This window comes from Cibotium barometz, chromosome 35 (assembly GCF_041138505.1).
Source record: "Cibotium barometz isolate CiBa-2024 chromosome 35, ASM4113850v1, whole genome shotgun sequence".
NCBI classification, from domain to species: domain Eukaryota; kingdom Viridiplantae; phylum Streptophyta; class Polypodiopsida; order Cyatheales; family Cibotiaceae; genus Cibotium; species Cibotium barometz.
In genome coordinates this window covers 43,818,346-43,836,495 of record NC_141080.1, presented here as the reverse complement: position 1 = coordinate 43,836,495, position 18,150 = coordinate 43,818,346, and positions in this window count along the sequence as shown.

Sequence of the window (18,150 nt, the reverse complement as noted above, 5' to 3'; positions counted from 1 at the left end):
TTCCACATATGAATAATCTTTTCTGGTCTTACCTTATATTGTTTCATGTTAGTCTCATAACACGGACTTTGGGAGGGGAATTCGCTCCTTCACTAGTCAATTGAGCCATGATTGCAGCCACTTCCTTGGTTTTTTTCTCATGCCTCCTTGCTCTTTGACCATGCCTTGCGATGTTCCTCTAATTCCTCACTTGTAGTTGAGTGATCAGAATCATCCTCCTCCTCCTCATCTTTCGAAGAGTTGGAAGCAGACCTTTTGGACTTTTTCTTGCTCTTCGTCTTGCCCTTGATCTTGACAGATCCTACCAGCATGCGCTCTGCTCTCAGAGCCCATTCAACCAGCTGCTCCAGAGTCATGGTGAAGAGATCGACACCAACTACTAGTGTCGTTTTCAGCTACTTCTTTAATCCCTTCATGAAATAGGAATTGAGGATCTCCTTCGCAGGCCAATTGGCTGCATCTAGTCTTTGGAGAAGCTTCCAAAATTTAGTAGCATAGTCTTCCACCGTGAGGCTTTTCTGGTTCATCCGACGCAAAGCTTATCAAGCACATGCACAGATTTCTTATCATTCTGAATCATTGAAGAAAGGCATGTCCGATGGCATCATAGGTGGGGAAATGAGCATACTCATACTGAGCAACCCAGAGAGTGGCCTTTTTTTGTATGTTCTAGATGGAAGTGGTTTTTTTGAGGTTCTGCTCCATTGGGCCGAGGACGTTCACACCCTAGGCACTCTTAAAGAGAAGGATGTGGGCATCTATATCCTCCGAGGATTTCCCAGAGAACTTGGGATACTTCACCTATGAGACAGCTGATCGCTGAGTCATGTTATAATATAGAAGGTGGGGATGGTGGTATGAACAGTGGTAGTGGTGGGGTTATCGATTCTTCTTCTGATTCATGTTTTGGTTCTTTTGGTTCTGCTTCTGTAAGCTCTTCTTCAAGTCTCGTGAACTAGAGTTCCCAAGCTTCAATCCCCACATCAAGTAGCACATTTCACATGCTGACATGAAGGATTAATTAGAATACTAAGGAAATCAAGTAGCATGTGAAACAGCAAATAAGACAAGTAGCAAGCCGTATCATGGTCACCAAAGTGTTGTCAGGTTGATCGCTACCCCAATCAACCTACTGAGTGTCTCTGGTTATGTGAGCAACAATATACTAGTCTGATACAGAACATGCACAAGATGCAAAAACACCTTATCGAGTACAAGAAACTGCACAATGAAAACGATTACTTTAGACTGATTGACTTGTGCTTATGATCCGGATTGCAACAAAAGATACAGAACACTTAATTGACCGATTTAGAGGAAACAATAGACAAGATGGATTATACAAAATAGACAAATAGAGGATGTATGTATAGAAATGATATAGAGCGATCTTCTTTGGTTTACAAATAGAAATATACAGCCTTTAGCAATTAAAAATTAGCCTTTCAGAGTTCCAATTACATTGTTTATTCTGTTCACATGCAATCATAGAGTGGTACAAAGATACCCTCGTGCTTTGAGCATGGCTGATTTACAAAAGTAATGACCTATTTAACTGGTGTTTAAGTGTGCTGGCTTTGACATTCCAGTGGCATTCCGGCTTGGCAGTTATCCGGTATGCACGACTATTTGGCAGCCCCCAAAGGAGAGGGTCATATTTTTTGAGTCCATATGAGAGTTCCACTTTCTCCATAAGAAATCAACATCCAAAGGACATTGACTTCTTATTATGCCATCAACCTTTGGTGTCGTGCCATATATTCTTATTGTACAGAAAACCTGATTTTCTTAACTTGAGACATCCTTGCATAGTAGTCATTATCATTATTATGATCCCATGCAAGAAGTTTTGCCTCTTCAATTGTAAGAGTAGCATAGATTTTGCAGTCTACAATTCTATAATAAAGAATGCTTGGATTTTCTTTTAATAAATCTCTTCTAGCTCGAGCAAAGTGTGAGCCACCAATGACATAATAGTTATAATTCAGAAATTTTACCATTTTGAAGCTATTTTTTTGGGACGATCTTGAGATTCTACCAAAATATCTTATGGAACCACTGTGGAATGGGGATTTACCTTCATTTTCTTATTAAGATTGTTGAAATGTACTATGTGAGGTTCTCTAATCTCCATTGATCTTCGACGAGATGGTTTATCAATAGGTGATTGATGTATCTTTCCCATTGGCAAGTTTAAATCCTACCATTGAGACCACAAGTTTGTGTTGTTTAATTGTATCCCTTATTTTATTTTGGTGAGTTGGGAGGAGTGAACCTTTTCCAAGATCACGAATAGAAGTGATGATGTTAGGCTTCTTGTTGCTGTCGGCTAAAGAATAACAATTCTCCAAGCTTGATGAATTCATGTATTTAAGACATGTCCTCTCACCTCAAGAGCTTGTAGACACACAAGTCCTTTTAACTTCTCTCTACTACCATCCTTTTCCATGAGAGCTTGGAGCCTCTTGGGGGTGACCTCTAAGCTCCCTCTAAGCTACCAACATTAGAGACTGCAATGGTTGAAGTTAATAATGGCCATAATCTCACTAAAAAAAATTTCATATTTTTCCAAGGCATAAGTGAGCCGCATAGGACCAGAAAGACCCACTTGAAGTTCGAGGGACACTCCAACATTTTCCGTAAGTCAGCGGTCTTCATCAATAAGACGGGCCACCATCTCTTCATATCCCATGCCATGGCCAACTCGGAGTACTTCCAGTATTTCACTGTATTTGGGGATATCCTCATTTCTAGAGAGTAGTACAACTACCTGATCATCATCTCCAACCGTGGCTTTCATCTCCAACTGTTGAAGGATAGAATCGAGATTGCTCACATGTTCACTCAATGTCTCTGTTTCCTTCATCTTCAAATTAAAAAGTTTTTGCTTAAGAAAAACATGATGATCTTATTACCAAAAAGATTTTCAAGCTTCATCGAGATTTCACTTGCTATCTTGTCAAAATCCACATGGTGGATTAGGTTTTGTCATTCTGGTTCTCCCAGAGAAGGATGTTTCTTTCATCCAAGTCGGGCTTCTCTTCCTTGCCATTTGCCACATTCTACATTCCTTCTTGCATGAGAAGAAGCTAGATTTTGGTTTGCCAGGTGGGAAAATTCTTCCCCGATAATTTTTCTATCAATCGAGGAAGTTTTAATACTTACATGAGGATTAGAATGAGGAAGGGGAAAAACTTTTAAAAAAAATTTACAATGAACTAAGAAGAGATCTTAGCTTGTCAGAGAAATCTGATCATTCAGCATTGATGAAAAAAAAAACGCAGAACAGATGAAAATGCAAGTACATCATGGAGCTAAATGAGGGCTGTATCTTCAAGTCTAGCAGGTGATTCTTGCCTCTGCTCAGCAAAAATGTAGCTAGAATTACCTCCCTTGAAATGATAGGCTGTATGGACACGTCTTCACAGGAATAGATAATGGCAGCGCAACATTTACAATTTTGGAGAAAGGGCGGCGTTTTGTGGAAGAGATGAGAGAGCTTGAACGCAGATCTATTGATTGTGGCAGCCCGTTTGCTTTTAAATCTATTAAAGTGGGTGCCTTTAAATCTTTGAATACCATACCCTGGTCTCTAGTTTTCAGACCCTCTTCAACTATGGTTTTATTCAATCCTTTTTCTAGCGTTTTTTCTCTTCCCTCATCAATGCTATTTTTAGATATTTCTTTTACTCCCAATCCTTTCCCTCCCATCAAAGAGCTAGGAAGACCCATCATTTTCTCAAGTTTATTCTCTATATTAGAGATTTTTTCTTTCATTTCTATATCCTCATACTCATAAAGATCTGAATCTTGCATATCTATTTCATTTTTTTTTGTAATATTCTCTTCCATCTACAAAGAGGACATTGGGTTTTCCCCTTTTGCCCATTTTTATCCTTCCCACTTGAGGTTCCATTTACTCTAAGAAAAAGCAAAATGGAAAGGGGTTGCCTAATTTTGTGGCCTACGGGCTTCCCTTATGCACCATCTACATCTCTTTTACTTTAACCTTAATGCCTATTAACCATTCTTTAGGTATTTCCAATTTGAAATCTTTAAATCTTATTTTTATGCAAACCTTCCACATATGAATAATCTTTTCTAGTCTTACCTTATATTGTTTCATGTTAGTCTCATAACACGGACTTTGGGAGGGGAATTCGCTCCTTCACTAGTCAATTGAGCCATGATTGCAGCCACTTTCTTGGTTTTTTTCTCATGCCTCCTTGCTCTTTGACCATGCCTTGCGATGTTCCTCTAATTCCTCACTTGTAGTTGAGTGATCAGAATCATCCTCCTCCTCCTCATCTTTCGAAGAGTTGGAAGCAGACCTTTTGGACTTTTTCTTGCTCTTCGTCTTGCCCTTGATCTTGACAGATCCTACCAGCATGTGCTCTGCTCTCAGAGCCCATTCAACCAGCTGCTCCAGAGTCATGGTGAAGAGATCGACACCAACTACTAGTGTCGTTTTCAGCTACTTCTTTAATCCCTTCATGAAATAGGAATTGAGGATCTCCTTCGCAGGCCAATTGGCTGCATCTAGTCTTTGGAGAAGCTTCCAAAATTTAGTAGCATAGTCTTCCACCGTGAGGCTTTTCTGGTTCATCCGACGCAAAGCTTATCAAGCACATGCACAGATTTCTTATCATTCTGAATCATTGAAGAAAGGCATCTCCGATGGCATCATAGGTGGGGAAATGAGCATACTCATACTGAGCAACCCAGAGAGTGGCCTTTTTTTGTATGTTCTAGATGGAAGTGGTTTTTTTGAGGTTCTGCTCCATTGGGCCGAGGACATTCACACCCTAGGCACTCTTAAAGAGAAGGATGTGGGCATCTGTATCCTCCGAGGATTTCCCAGAGAACTTGGGATACTTCACCTGTGACAGTTGATCGCTGAGGCATGTTATAATATAGAAGGTGGGGATGGTGGTATGAACAGTGGTAGTGGTGGGGTTACCGATTCTTCTTCTGATTCATGTTTTGGTTCTTTTGGTTCTGCTTCTGTAAGCTCTTCTTCAAGTCTCGTGAACTAGAGTTCCCAAGCTTCAAGCCCCACATCAAGTAGCACATTTCACATGCTGACATGAAGGATTAATTAGAACACTAAGGAAATCAAGGAGCATGTGAAACAGCAAATAAGACAAGTAGCAAGCCGTATCATGGTCACCAAAGTGTTGTCAGGTTGATCGCTACCTCAATCAACCTACAAAGTGTCTCTGGTTATGTGAGCAACAATACACTAGTCTGATACAGAACATGCACATGATGCAAAAACACCTTATCGATTACAAGAAACTGCACAATGAAAACGATTACTTTAGACTGATTGACTTGTGCTTATGATCCGGATTGCAACAAAAGATACAGAACACTTAATTGACCGATTTAGAGGAAACAATAGACAAGATGGATTATACAAAATAGACAAATAGAGGATGTATGTATAGAAATGATATAGAGCGATCTTCTTTGGTTTACAAACAGAAATATACAGCCTTTAGCAATTAAAAATTAGCCTTTCAGAGTTCCAATTACATCGTTTATTCTGTTCACATGCAATCATAGAGTGGTACAAAGATACCCTCGTGCTTTGAGCATGGCTGATTTACAAAAGTAATGACCTATTTAACTGGTGTTTAAGTGTGCTGGCTTTGACATTCCAGTGGCATTCCGGCTTGGCAGTTATCCGGTATGCATGACTATTTGGCAGCCCCCAAAGGAGAGGGTCATATTTTTTGAGTCCATATGAGAGTTCCACTTTCTCCATAAGAAATCAACATCCAAAGGACATTGACTTCTTATTATGCTATCAACCTTTGGTGTCGTGCCATATATTCTTATTGTACAGAAAACCTGATTTTCTTAACCTGAAACATCTTTGCATAGTAGTCATTATCATTATTATGATCCCATGCAAGAAGTTTTGCCTCTTCAATTGTAAGAGTAGCATAGATTTTGCAGTCTACAATTCTATAATATAGAATGCTTGGATTTTCTTTTAATAAATCTCTTCTAGCTCGAGCAAAGTGTGAGCCACCAATGACATAATAGTTATAATTCAGAAATTTTACCATTTTGAAGCTATTTTTTTGGGACGATCTTGAGATTCTACCAAAATATCTTATGGAACCACTGTGGAATGGGGATTTACCTTCATTTTCTTATTAAGATTGTTGAAATGTACTATGTGAGGTTCTCTAATCTCCATTGATCTTCGACGAGATGGTTTATCAATAGGTGATTGATGTATCTTTTCCATTGGCAAGTTTAAATCCTACCATTGAGACCACAAGTTTGTGTTGTTTAATTGTATCCCTTATTTTATTTTGGTGAGTTGGGAGGAGTGAACCTTTTCCAAGATCACGAATAGAAGTGATGATGTTAGGCTTCTTGTTGCTGTCGACTAAAGAATAACAATTCTCCAAGCTTGATGAATTCATGTATTTAAGACATGTCCTCTCACCTCAAGAGCTTGTAGACATACAAGTCCTTTTAACTTCTCTCTACTACCATCCTTTTCCATGAGAGCTTGGAGCCTCTTGGGGGTGACCTCTAAGCTCCCTCTAAGCTACCAACATTAGAGACTGCAATGGTTGAAGTTAATAATGGCCATAATCTCACTAAAAAAATTTCATATTTTTCCAAGGCATAAGTGAGCCACATAGGACCAGAAAGACCCACTTGAAGATTCTTTTAGCTCACTAGAAACTGTCTAATGTTTTTCATACTCTCAACAGTAAAAGAAACAATATCATCTCTATGTTTCCATGTATAATCTACCTTTAACACTTTTTCATACTCTCAACAGTAAAAGAAACAATATCATCTCTATGTTTCCATGTATTATCTACCTTTAACACTTTTTCATATGAATATTGACCTCTAAGAAGATTACCCTTCCCGTAATGCCTAGCAAGATGAAAACAATACCGCCATGGACTCCAAAAAGAGTCCACTCACGTTGAAGATAAGTAAGAGTTTTAATTCATTAAACTCTAACAATAAGGTTTTCTAAACTTTATGTTTTTGGTTTCTTATTTTTAAATATAGAGAAATATACCAACCAAGAGTTCTCTACTCGTAAACCCACACCATTCAAGAAATAGAGAGTAGACACATGCTTTTTAATTTTTTTTTTCTTTTTATTTTCATGATTTTTCTTTTTTTATGAGCTCCATATATGCATGCATAAAGTCTTTTTACATGAATATTATGCACAAAACTTTATATGCATAGCCATAGGCTAATGCATAAGCATTATATGCATAGCTATAAGCTTATGTGTAAGCTTTATATGCATAGCAATAAGCTCATGTATAAGCTTTATACATAACTGCTTTATGCACGAAAGTTTTTGCAAAACCATAAGATTATGTAAAAGATTTAATCTTTTTCATGAAGATTTAGGCACAACCATAAGCTTATGTATGTAAGGTTCCTCCCTTTCAAAATAGGGGAAACACTTAAGATAGTCTGGCCTTAAGGAGGGTATACCCTATGTAAGAATGCTTGTCGGCCATGGAGCACCCCGGGGGTTTATATAGCTATGGGAAATGGGTGTGGGCGCTGAGCAAAGTATAGTTGAAAGGACGGTGTACCATCAAAGTGTGCCGATCAGTGGTTTGCATGGGCCTAAGGAAAGGTATGGTGGCGATGCGCAGGCAAAGGAGTGGTACGCATGTACCCTTTTGGTCAGAGGCAGCATGGATGTCCACGTGGTGGTGCATGTGGACCATACAGTGGACAATTGGCCTTTGGTTCTTATGCAACCATTGCACGGGTGCCGTGGTGAGTGTACGGTCCTTTTTGGGGCAGGGTTCCCAAATTTTAGGCATCGGGCCTCGAATTGCATGCCGGACCGCCCGGGGGGTAAAAAATGTTTTTAGGTGTAAATGTCCGGGATGTTCTCCTGGTCGTTGGGGTGCAGACCGTTCATGAATCAGATGCCCTGTTGTGCATTTATTAAGGTTTAAAGGTCCTCATTTTTTAACTAAAAAATAACTAAAATTCGCGTATGAGCTTCATCCGGTGTTTGTTTTGGATGCTGTAAGATCCTTTACTAGGACAAAATCGCACGCAGATTCCAAATTTGCACTCGAAATTTCAAGATTCTAAATAGAAATGGCTTGTTTAATAAAATCACTGATTTTTACACCATAAAAACTCATAAATTCATCTATTACATGGATATTTTTTTATTAATGAAGATGGGCATGTTACATCCTTCCCCCTTAAAAAAATCGAGAAGTCCTCATCTCGTCTCATGAATTGGGGATGATCCTTTAAGAGTGTAGCTTCATCTTCCCAAGTTGCATCCTCTTCAGGGGTAATCTTTCCACTGTACTAGATGTTCTACAAGAGTTCTATTTCAAAGTTGCCTTTCTCTAGAATCTATGATCCTACTGGGCTGTAATTCAAGAACTCCTTGAGTAGGGATTACAACTTTTTCATCATAAAAAATATGATCGAGACTGGGTACATCAGGTTTTAACAAACTTACATGAAATACATTGTGAATTTTGATATGGGTTGGGAGTTGGAGTTTATAGGCACATTTACCTAGACACTTGATAACTATGTAGGGACCACAATACCTAGGGGGGCTGAGCTTCTATATTTCCCAAGTGATAGAGAACTTGGTTTGGGTTGCACTCGTAGAAGAACTTTGTCTCCTTCCTTGAAGATCCATTCAGACCTTTTGGTGTCAGCATCATGCTTTTGCCGATCTTGAGCAGCTTTAATATCCTTTTGGATTGCCTTGGTCTATTCCTCCATCTCTTTGAGCATTTTCCTGGATGCCTCAACTCTTATGGTCGGATCAGAGAAATACTTGTTGAATTTTATTATCTTTAACCTTGCTATCCCTATTTCTTGACCTAACTTTGCTCTAGCTCATGACTCCTTATAGCCAAGGGTGGGCTTGACGTTCCTTTTGAATTAGGGGACCTCTTGAATTAGGGAACGTCTTCTTGATTAACATGGAAGAACTCATGTTCTTCTCAACACTTTTCATATATAAAAAAAAACTTTATCATAGTCTCTGGCATGTTACATCCTTCCCCACCCTTAAAGAAATCGAGATGTCCTCATCTTGTCATGAATTGGGGTTAATCTGGAGATAATCCTTTAAGAGTGTAGCTTGATCTTCCCAAGTTGCATCCTCTTCTAGGAGGGTCTTTCCACTGTACTAGATGTTCTATAAGAGTTCTATTTCGGAGTTGCCTTTCTCTAGAATCTATGATCCTATTGAGCTGTAATTCAAGGACTCCTTGAGTAGGGATTACAACTTTTTCATCATCAAGAATATGATCGAGATTGGGTACATAAGGTTTTAACAAATTTAAATGAAATACATTATGGATTTTGATATGGGTTGGGAGCTGGAGTTTATAGGCACTTTTACCTAGACACTTGATAACTGTGTAGGGACCACAATACCTAGGGTTGAGCTTCTATATTTCCCAAGTGATAGAGAACTTCATTTGGGTCGCACTCGTAGAAGAACTTTGTGCGCTTTTGTCGCACAGGTCGTAGCTGGGGACTTATCGAACACCGTATGCGAGCCACGAATGGCTGCAAGCATACAACCAGAAAATCAAGCTCAAATAGAATGCAAAGGTGTGTCACTCACCGCTAAAACCACCGCTGTGAAGGATTTCTGCATCGCAGTGAAGAAGGAGCCACCTTCGCCCGTTGTCGTGCCGCTACACAGTGCTCGATCGCTCCCTCACTCCCTCTCTCTATCTCACACACACACACGTAGAAGAAGGAAACCAAGAGGATAAGGCAAGAGCACTCTTGTATTCAACACATGAGAATAATGGTTTTAGGGTTACATTTGACTCTTATAGGTGACTTGGCCGTTCACACATGGGCGCCCATACATGGCCGGCTGATACTAACCTATATCCTATTGATATTCAAGGTGCGCCTCTCATCGGCGATCACCCAATCCCTTTATCCTTTGCATATGGTGCCGACAAGCCTGGCCCATGACTCAGAATAGTTAAACTAATTACATGACGTAAAACATAGTACGTCTCAATGTCCATCATAGGTTAACATGCCCCCCTTCCTGATGTAGATTCCGTCCTCGGAAGCTTCATTAAACGAAGTGGGTAGAATATCCACATGGACACTCTTTGGGAGGGTAGGGTCTACATGAGATGTGAATGGCGAATCCACTACCCCTCCTTTATTTACTTCGCTTGTCGCATGTTCAGAGCGTGTAGCTCTACTAAAGGTCTCTATAAGATGACTAAACATGCTAGATCCGGGTTGTGGGACCCAAACTGGCATGTTTTGGCTTGTCTCCTCAGGGTTCTTGGTAGGGTGCCCTTCTAGGGCTTCTGAGTCAGAGGACGAGTCACTAGCCGCTATTCGTGGATCTTGGGTTGCACTTCCTTGGGTTCCAACGGAAGGCCAAGATGCTAATGTGGAGGGATGGTGTGAGCCTGCATAAACTGAAACACTTTCTAGTGGCTCAGACTCTAGCACCCGACCAGAGCGTAGATGCATATGACGTGGGTACCCTACGGGCGTTGGTAACTACCCTTGAAGTCCACACAAGTGGTTTCTTAGGTGTTTCACACCTCGTTTTTACTTTTTTTTGTATTGTATTTAACCTCTTTCTAACCCCCTTACTTATGGTCGAACCTGAACTAGGGCGTGTGATAGCTCGATACGAGCGTATCGTTTAAAAAGTCCTAGCGTGCTTTACAGCACAGTGTTCGCCTATCCAAAGCTCCTGTGGTTCTCAAAACAGTCTATTTTCTTGTGGGGGAAGGGGTGAAGGCCTATTTGCTTGTGGAGGAAAGGGTGAAGGCTTTATCCCACATGCTCACTTCACTCCTTAGGGAGTGGGCTACATATAGGGCTCAACTTCCCATAAGTTCTTGCTTGAAAGAAAGCTATGGAGGCGCTCACGCTCCCATATATATATATATCAAAAGATCGAGGCCGGGGTCGGGGTCAATTGGGGGTTTTTCTTTTCAAAATTTTTTTCTCCAAATAAAAAATCTTTCCTCTTCACACGTTTGGTTTTTTTCTTTAAAAAAAATCAATTTTTTTATTTGTATATATTTTTTTTCAAAATTAATTTTTCCTTTTTTCTTTTTTTTTAAAATTTGGGATAAGTTTTCTAGGGTTCAGACTTTGTCGCGGCGCAGTTCGCACACAGCACAAGTCTGTGGGGATTCATAAATCCTCCCTCACACGTAGAAAACCAGAGAACAGAACGCACGCGTAGTGGAAAATTAACAAAAGAAACAGAATTGCAGAAGACAAATTGCAGAAACAGATTTCAAAACACGGAAACACCTCAATAACAAACACACAGTCGCCTTTCCTAAAGTGGAAATTTCACTTCACGCAGTAGCCCGAGCTGCAAACTGGAGCTTGGTGCAGGGCATCTCCCCGGCAGCGACGCCAAAAATGTGCGCTTTTGTCGCGCAGGTCGTAGCTGGGGACTTACCGAACACCGTATGCGAGCCACGAATGGCTGCAAGCATACAACCAGGAAAGCAGGCTCAAACAAAATGCAAAGGTGTGTCACTCACCGCTAAAACCACCACCGTGAAGGATTCCCGCATCGCAGTGAAGAAGGAGCTGCCTTCGCCGCTGTCGTGCCGCTACACAGTGCTCGATCGCTCTCTCACTCTCTCTCTCTCTCTCTCACACACACACACGCAGGAGAAGGAAACCAAGAGGATAAGGCAAGAGCACTCTTGTATTCAACACATGAGAATAATGGTTTTAGGGTTACATTTGACTCTTATAGGTGACTTGGCCATTCACACATGGACGCCCATACATGGTTGGTCGATCCTAACCCTTATCCTATTGATATTCAAGGTGCGCCTCTCATCGGCGATCACCCAATCCCTTTATCCTTTCCATATGGTGCCGACAAGCCCGGCCCATGACTCAGAATAGTTAAACTAATTACATGACTTAAACATAGTACGTCTCAATGTCCGTCATAGATTAACAAACTTTGTCTCCTTTCTTGAAGATCCTCGAAGAAGTTTAGCAAGATTTTGGTGGTATCCTTCCAGGGTCTTCCCTTCTTGGTTTAGCTCCAAAACTTCATTCATTTTATCCTCTCGAAATCCTGGAGGACAAAACCTTTCACGAAGGTGTGCTTTCATGGCATCCCATAACTGATTCTGGTTCCAATGGTTGGATTAACAATAGTGCTTCCAACTAATTCGGCATTTCTTATGATTTTTAGACGAGCAAGGATGAACTTGCTTCTTTCATTGTATCCATGAAAAGCTCAAAACTATCAAATACTTATCATAGCACCAGATCTGAAGGCACTCAAGATTAATACATCTGAGATCTTCATTTTTTGAGAATTACACATCTGGTGCCTTCGGATTGACACATCCAAAGATTATCACGATTAACACGTCTGAGATGATTAGTTTTCTGAAAATTACACATCTAGTATCTTGGGATTAACACATCTAAGAGCATGATCCTCTAGGAATTACACATCCGAAGTTAGACCTATGTTTGTCTGAGATGGGTTCAAGATCTTGGATGATAGTCCTAGTGTAAAGCATCCAATGGATTCATATGTTAACTAATCAAACCTTAATGGAGTTATAATCTTAATAATTTACAATATGCAAATTAATGAGATATATCCTGAAAATTTCTCTAAACAAAGTTTTGGTCTATCCTTCTAGTCATTAGTCTCTCACTAGTTTCTTAATTTGATCACCCTATGTTTTTTCTCAAAAGGTTTCCTTCCGAATCCTATTTCTCAAACTTATTGTACAAATATCTTGTGTGTTTCCCCCCAAGATACAAGCTCAATTTCATAGGATTATTGTCTTAACATGTGAGGATATTCAAATCCCTTCTATGACCAGTAGAGATGATTGATTCGTCCTTTTATGATAAACAATCATTTGTATTAATCCCTTGACCGTTAACCTTTGAAAAACAAATCTAGGATCTAAGATCAGCTTTGATACTATTTGTAAGATTTCCCCCCTTCTAAAATAGGGGAAACACTTAAGATAGTCCACTAAGTCTTAACTTGGAGAAAATTTCCCTTCTATAACCAGTAGAGATGATTGATTCGTCCTCATATAATAAACAATCATTTGTATTAATCCCTTGACCGTTAACATTTAAAAAACAAATCTAGGATCTAAGATCAGCTTTGATACTATTTGTAAGATTTCCCCCCTTCTAAAATAGGGGAAACACTTAAGATAGTCCACTAAGTCTTAACTTGGAGAAAATTTCCTACTCATCATACCTTGACCATGTACAGATTCAAGGATATGATTCATAGGCAAGACCTAGTCCTATCCCGTAGTAGGGAGAGTGTGGTCTTCTAAAAATCAAATCACCCATAGGGTAATTGATCATAATTTGGGCAACTATTGGTCTTGATTCTTAGACAACGCTTTTTTCCTCATCCGTGCAAGGCACAGCCGCCGCTGGCCTAGTCTTCTAGAATAGAATTGTCCGAGAACCTATTTATGTAGCATAGGGCTTTCACTCAATGTGTTGGAAAGCTACCCGACTAATCGGGTCCACCCATCCGTAGGATGGTGCTGTTGGGGCATTCCATCCTCCCACTTTTCACCCCACTCACGCGTCAATTTATTTTCTAATTAATCCTACTACCCTGTTTGACATAAATAAACATGTTTCTTAATTAATGCCCTTTTCACAAGGTTCATTTTAAAACAATCTTTTTCCACAGTACAATAATGCGAAAGACAAGATTTATAAAAAAAACTTTATACATGAATCATCCATACAAGCCAAACTGGCTCTCTTATTCTTTTCCTTTATACTACATCGATGATCTAGAATTCCGCCTTCTAGCCTCTACATGCTGGGCAAAACCCTACGGGACCATATACCTTATCATCAGCCATTGGCGAGGACTCAAGCCGGCCTATTGCCCTCTCAGGCTCCTGTGCTCGATCCTCCCGCTCCCTTAGAGGGATGTCTATGCACTAGGGTGGGCTTATTGCACTAGCTTGGGCCCTCAGAACTAGACAACATCACAATCTCTCGCCTCAATCGGCGAACCTTATTCTCCCAATGGTATGAGGGATACCTTGGGCCAATCCGGAGCTTTGCTAACGATGCCACCTGGCTACACAAGCACAGAACGGAGTTAGCATCGAAGCCAAGAAAAACCTGCACTCTTTTGCTTAAAGATAACAATTTCAATACAAACCATTGAATACAGTATCACTTCAAATAGTAGCTTCATACATTTTTTTTCAAAGAAAAAGATACACATCTTATTTCTTCATTTATTGAAATTAATATTAAAGAAAAACTCTTTTCAAAAGATAACCAAGCTAACCTGGCCACCATTTCCTTGTGGAGCTTGCAATGGGAGAGTTGGAGCTGCTTTAGGAGCATCTTCTCCAATTTCATTGTTTGCGTGCTCCTCCCAAGGTAATATTTTGGCGTTTTTAGGATGGGGCCATCTTAAACGTCGCCTTGAAGTGCTCGCTACTGCGGTCGTAATGCTTCAGTTAGATCTCGATTCCGAGATCGTTTGCTCACTCTATGGGTCAAAAACTACAGCGTGCAAACCTTCTCTAAGATAGAAAAGCTCTTGCTAAAGTCAACGCAAATGGGGGGGTTTGTGAGATGTGCTTAAGAAAATGGCAAAAATGTTTAGAAGAGTGGAGAGGGCTACTGCTGTAAGTCCCTTGACACCGGGCCGGGGAGGGAGGGGGAGGGGGAGGGTGGAGAGAAGAGCTAAGGACACTCTTCTCTCACAAGGGTGGGGGAAGAGGGGGGGTGGGGAGAAGAGCTAAGGACACTCTTCCCTCACAAGGGTGGGCTTATCTAAGAGCTGGGAGATTTGGCGGGCCTAACAGGAGGAAGGCTGCAAGGGGCGGCTTGCAGGTACAATACGGAGGCGCAGAAGGACAGTACGGGCTGACGGTATGGCCTTAAGCAGGGTATACTCTACGCAAGAATGCGTGTTGGCCATGGAGCACCCTGGGGGTTTATCTAGCTATGGGGGGGTACGAGTGTGGGCATGAGCAAAGTATGGTGTACTCTCAAAGTGTGCCGATCAGTGGTCTGCATGGGTGTGAGGAAAGGTACGATGGTGGTGCATAGGCAAAGGAGTGGTACGCATAGGCAAAGGAGTGGTACGATGGTGGTGCATAGGCAAAGGAGTGGTACGCATATGTACCCTTTTGGTGAGCAGAGCAGGCAGCATATGGATGTCCACGTGTGGCAGTGCGTGTGGACCATACAGTGGACGGTCGACGTTTAGCTCTTGCGCGGCCATTGTCCGGGCGCCCTTGTAAGTGTGTACGATCCTTTTTGGGACGAGGTCCCCAAATTTAGTGTGCTAGCCTCGATTTGCGTGCCAGACCACCCGAGAGATGACCAATTATTTTTAGCGAAAATGTCCGGGATGGTTCCCTGGTCATTGGGGTACAGACCATTTATCAATTGGACACTCGGTCATGCATTTATCAAGGTTTAAAGGTCGTCATTTTTAACTAAAAAATAACTAAAATTGCGTACAAGCTTGATCTGGTGTCTGTTTTGGATGCTGTAAAGTCCTATATTAGGGCAAAATATAGGTACGGGCTGGCGGTACGGCCTTAAGCAGGGTATACTCTACGCAAGAATGCATGCTGGCCTAGGAGCACCTCGAGGGTTTATATAGCTATGGGGTACGGGTGTGGGCGCTGAGCAAAGTACGGTTGAAAGTACCCTCAAAGTGTGCCGATCAGTGGTCTGCATGGGCCTAAGGAAAGGTTCGGTGGTGGTGCACAGGCAAAGGAGTGGTACACATGTACCCTTTCGGTCAGAGGCAGCATGGATGTCCACGTGGCGGTGCATGTGGACCATACAAGGGACGATCGGCCTTTGGTTCTTGTGCGGCCATTGTACGGGTGCCATGGTGAGTGTGTAGGATCATTTTTGGGGCCCAAGAGAATGAGTTGGTGGTTGTCAGTAGTGAGAATGCATGTGAGACTATTGTTGTTGGTTAGGGAGACCAAGATGCTTTGCCTGGGAGTTTGGGGAGCTTAGACTTGGTAGAGATGCTTGTGCAAGATGTGGAGAATCTTGAAGGATCACCAATGGTCTTGAAGCTGGAGAAACTACAGGAAAGTGGCAATGATGAGTCTGTAGTACATGAAGTTGCTGTGTTTGATTTTGATGGGCTGAAGGGGAATGGGTTTATGGTGGACACACCACATGTTGATGCTCAGCATATGGATGAGTGGTTTGGTTATAGTCTTGGTCTGGTAGTTTGTCCAGAGGAAGAGTTGGAGGCCAATGATGTGGGTTGCAAATTGGGTGATCAAGAGATGGGAGTTGATGATCAGATGTTTGTTAATTCAGTGTATAATTATGAGTGGGATTTAGATGTGTCAGAGAGAAGTAAAGGTGAGGAATGGTTGTTTCCATCACAAGATTATGTGAGCTAGTATGGAGGAGGAAATGCAACAGCATATATTGATAAAGCCATGTATAAAGAGCCCAGGGGATTGCTGAAAGCGGAAGATCATGACAAGGTGTATCAATGGTTATTTGATAGAGGAAAATGCTTGAAGGATTGGAAGGTAGATGCACCGAGGTTTCTATTTGATCCAAGAGGATAAGTGGTTTCTGTTTGTGTACCTGCTGGACATAAATGTCTCAGCAGGAAAAAGGGGGTTGCTAAATATGTGTGAAGTTTTGTGAGAACCTCAAACTCAACTTGTACATGTGTACATGAGTGATGTTCGTGTTGTGGTAAAGTCATGGGAGCACCCATTGACTCAGTGTGGGCGTCATGGATGCGGCAATCAGGCTTTTGGTTTTGATGGAAGTGTATGCGCAGGAAAAAATGATCAGAACTTGGAAGCACAGGCTTGTCCGGAGCGTGGTTTGCTGGAGGTGGTATCAGCCATTCGGTCACTCTGTATGTGTGCGCGTCCCCAAAATAACTGGGCACTAGGATGAATTCAAAGGTGTGCATGGAAACATGTGGGTGTTCAATTGTTAGGATGCTAATTGAGTGTGCATGAGCTAGATCTGAAAGGAGCATAAATGGAAGGTACGTTGCAAGAGAGAGGTGGCGCAAGGGGATTCGAAAAGAAAAAGATGCTGATTTAGAAGCTGGCAGGTTCTTCAAGAACGAGGGCACGATGGCTGGAAAAAAGGAGAGCGCACGCGTCAGAGGAGAGGAGGCGGGGAACTGCAGAGTGCAGCGAAGGAGAAAAAGAAGGCCGACTATGGGCTGCAGGAGAGAAGAGTCTTTCGTTGGGGTAGCCACCTCTGGTAACGGGGAGGCATTGATGTTGGTCACCGGAACGGCTGGAATGATGATCTGGGCCTTACAGCTGGCATGTCGTGTAGTTGCCACAGCTACTCCAGGGCTTAGAGGAGGGTTATTTTGATCACAGATCACTTGAAAAGGGGGTTTGTTTGTTTGGATTGTGGCTTTGGAGGCAGTTTGATACTTGAGGAGGGTAGACGTCTCTGAAGAGGATGAGTTCTCTTGCTAGTATTGTTGCTACTACTGGTAGCGAACAGCGATGAGTTGTCTTCTTTATTTTTGCTACCGGTAGTAGATAGCGCTGAGTTTGTTGTGTTGTTGAGAGGCACAGTTGATGGCAAGGAGAGCTAGTTCTTTGAGGCTGGCAATGCCAAGAGAGTTTTTTTGTGTGTTGTTGGTTCGGTTGACGCCGCTGCTGCTGACAGTGTGTATTTTTTTTTCTTGTTGAGTTGCTGCCACTTGTGCGAAGGAGAGAGGTGGTTGTCCCTATGAATATGGGCGGATACTAACAAGTGTTTGAAGGGATATATATATATTCAGGTGGTGAATCCAAGCTTAGAAGTGGATATAAAAAGAGAAAGCACACGCTAAGGATCGAACCCACAAGAATGCTTTTGAAAGTTGTGAAGGTATCTTTGCCTCCAATGATGGTAACATTAAGCATCAACAGGTAATGAACATCATTAACCAGAGCAAGAGAGGCGGGTTGCATCATCTCTAGTGTTGTTGATGAACTATGAGAAATAATGGTTCTGGCCAGAGTATGAGTTGTATAAAGAGGTGTGTAGAGGCCAGGATGTTGAATGAATGCCTTTTGCCTTCTGATAGTGTTGTTCAGTTGTTTTTAACGTGAAAGAGGGTGA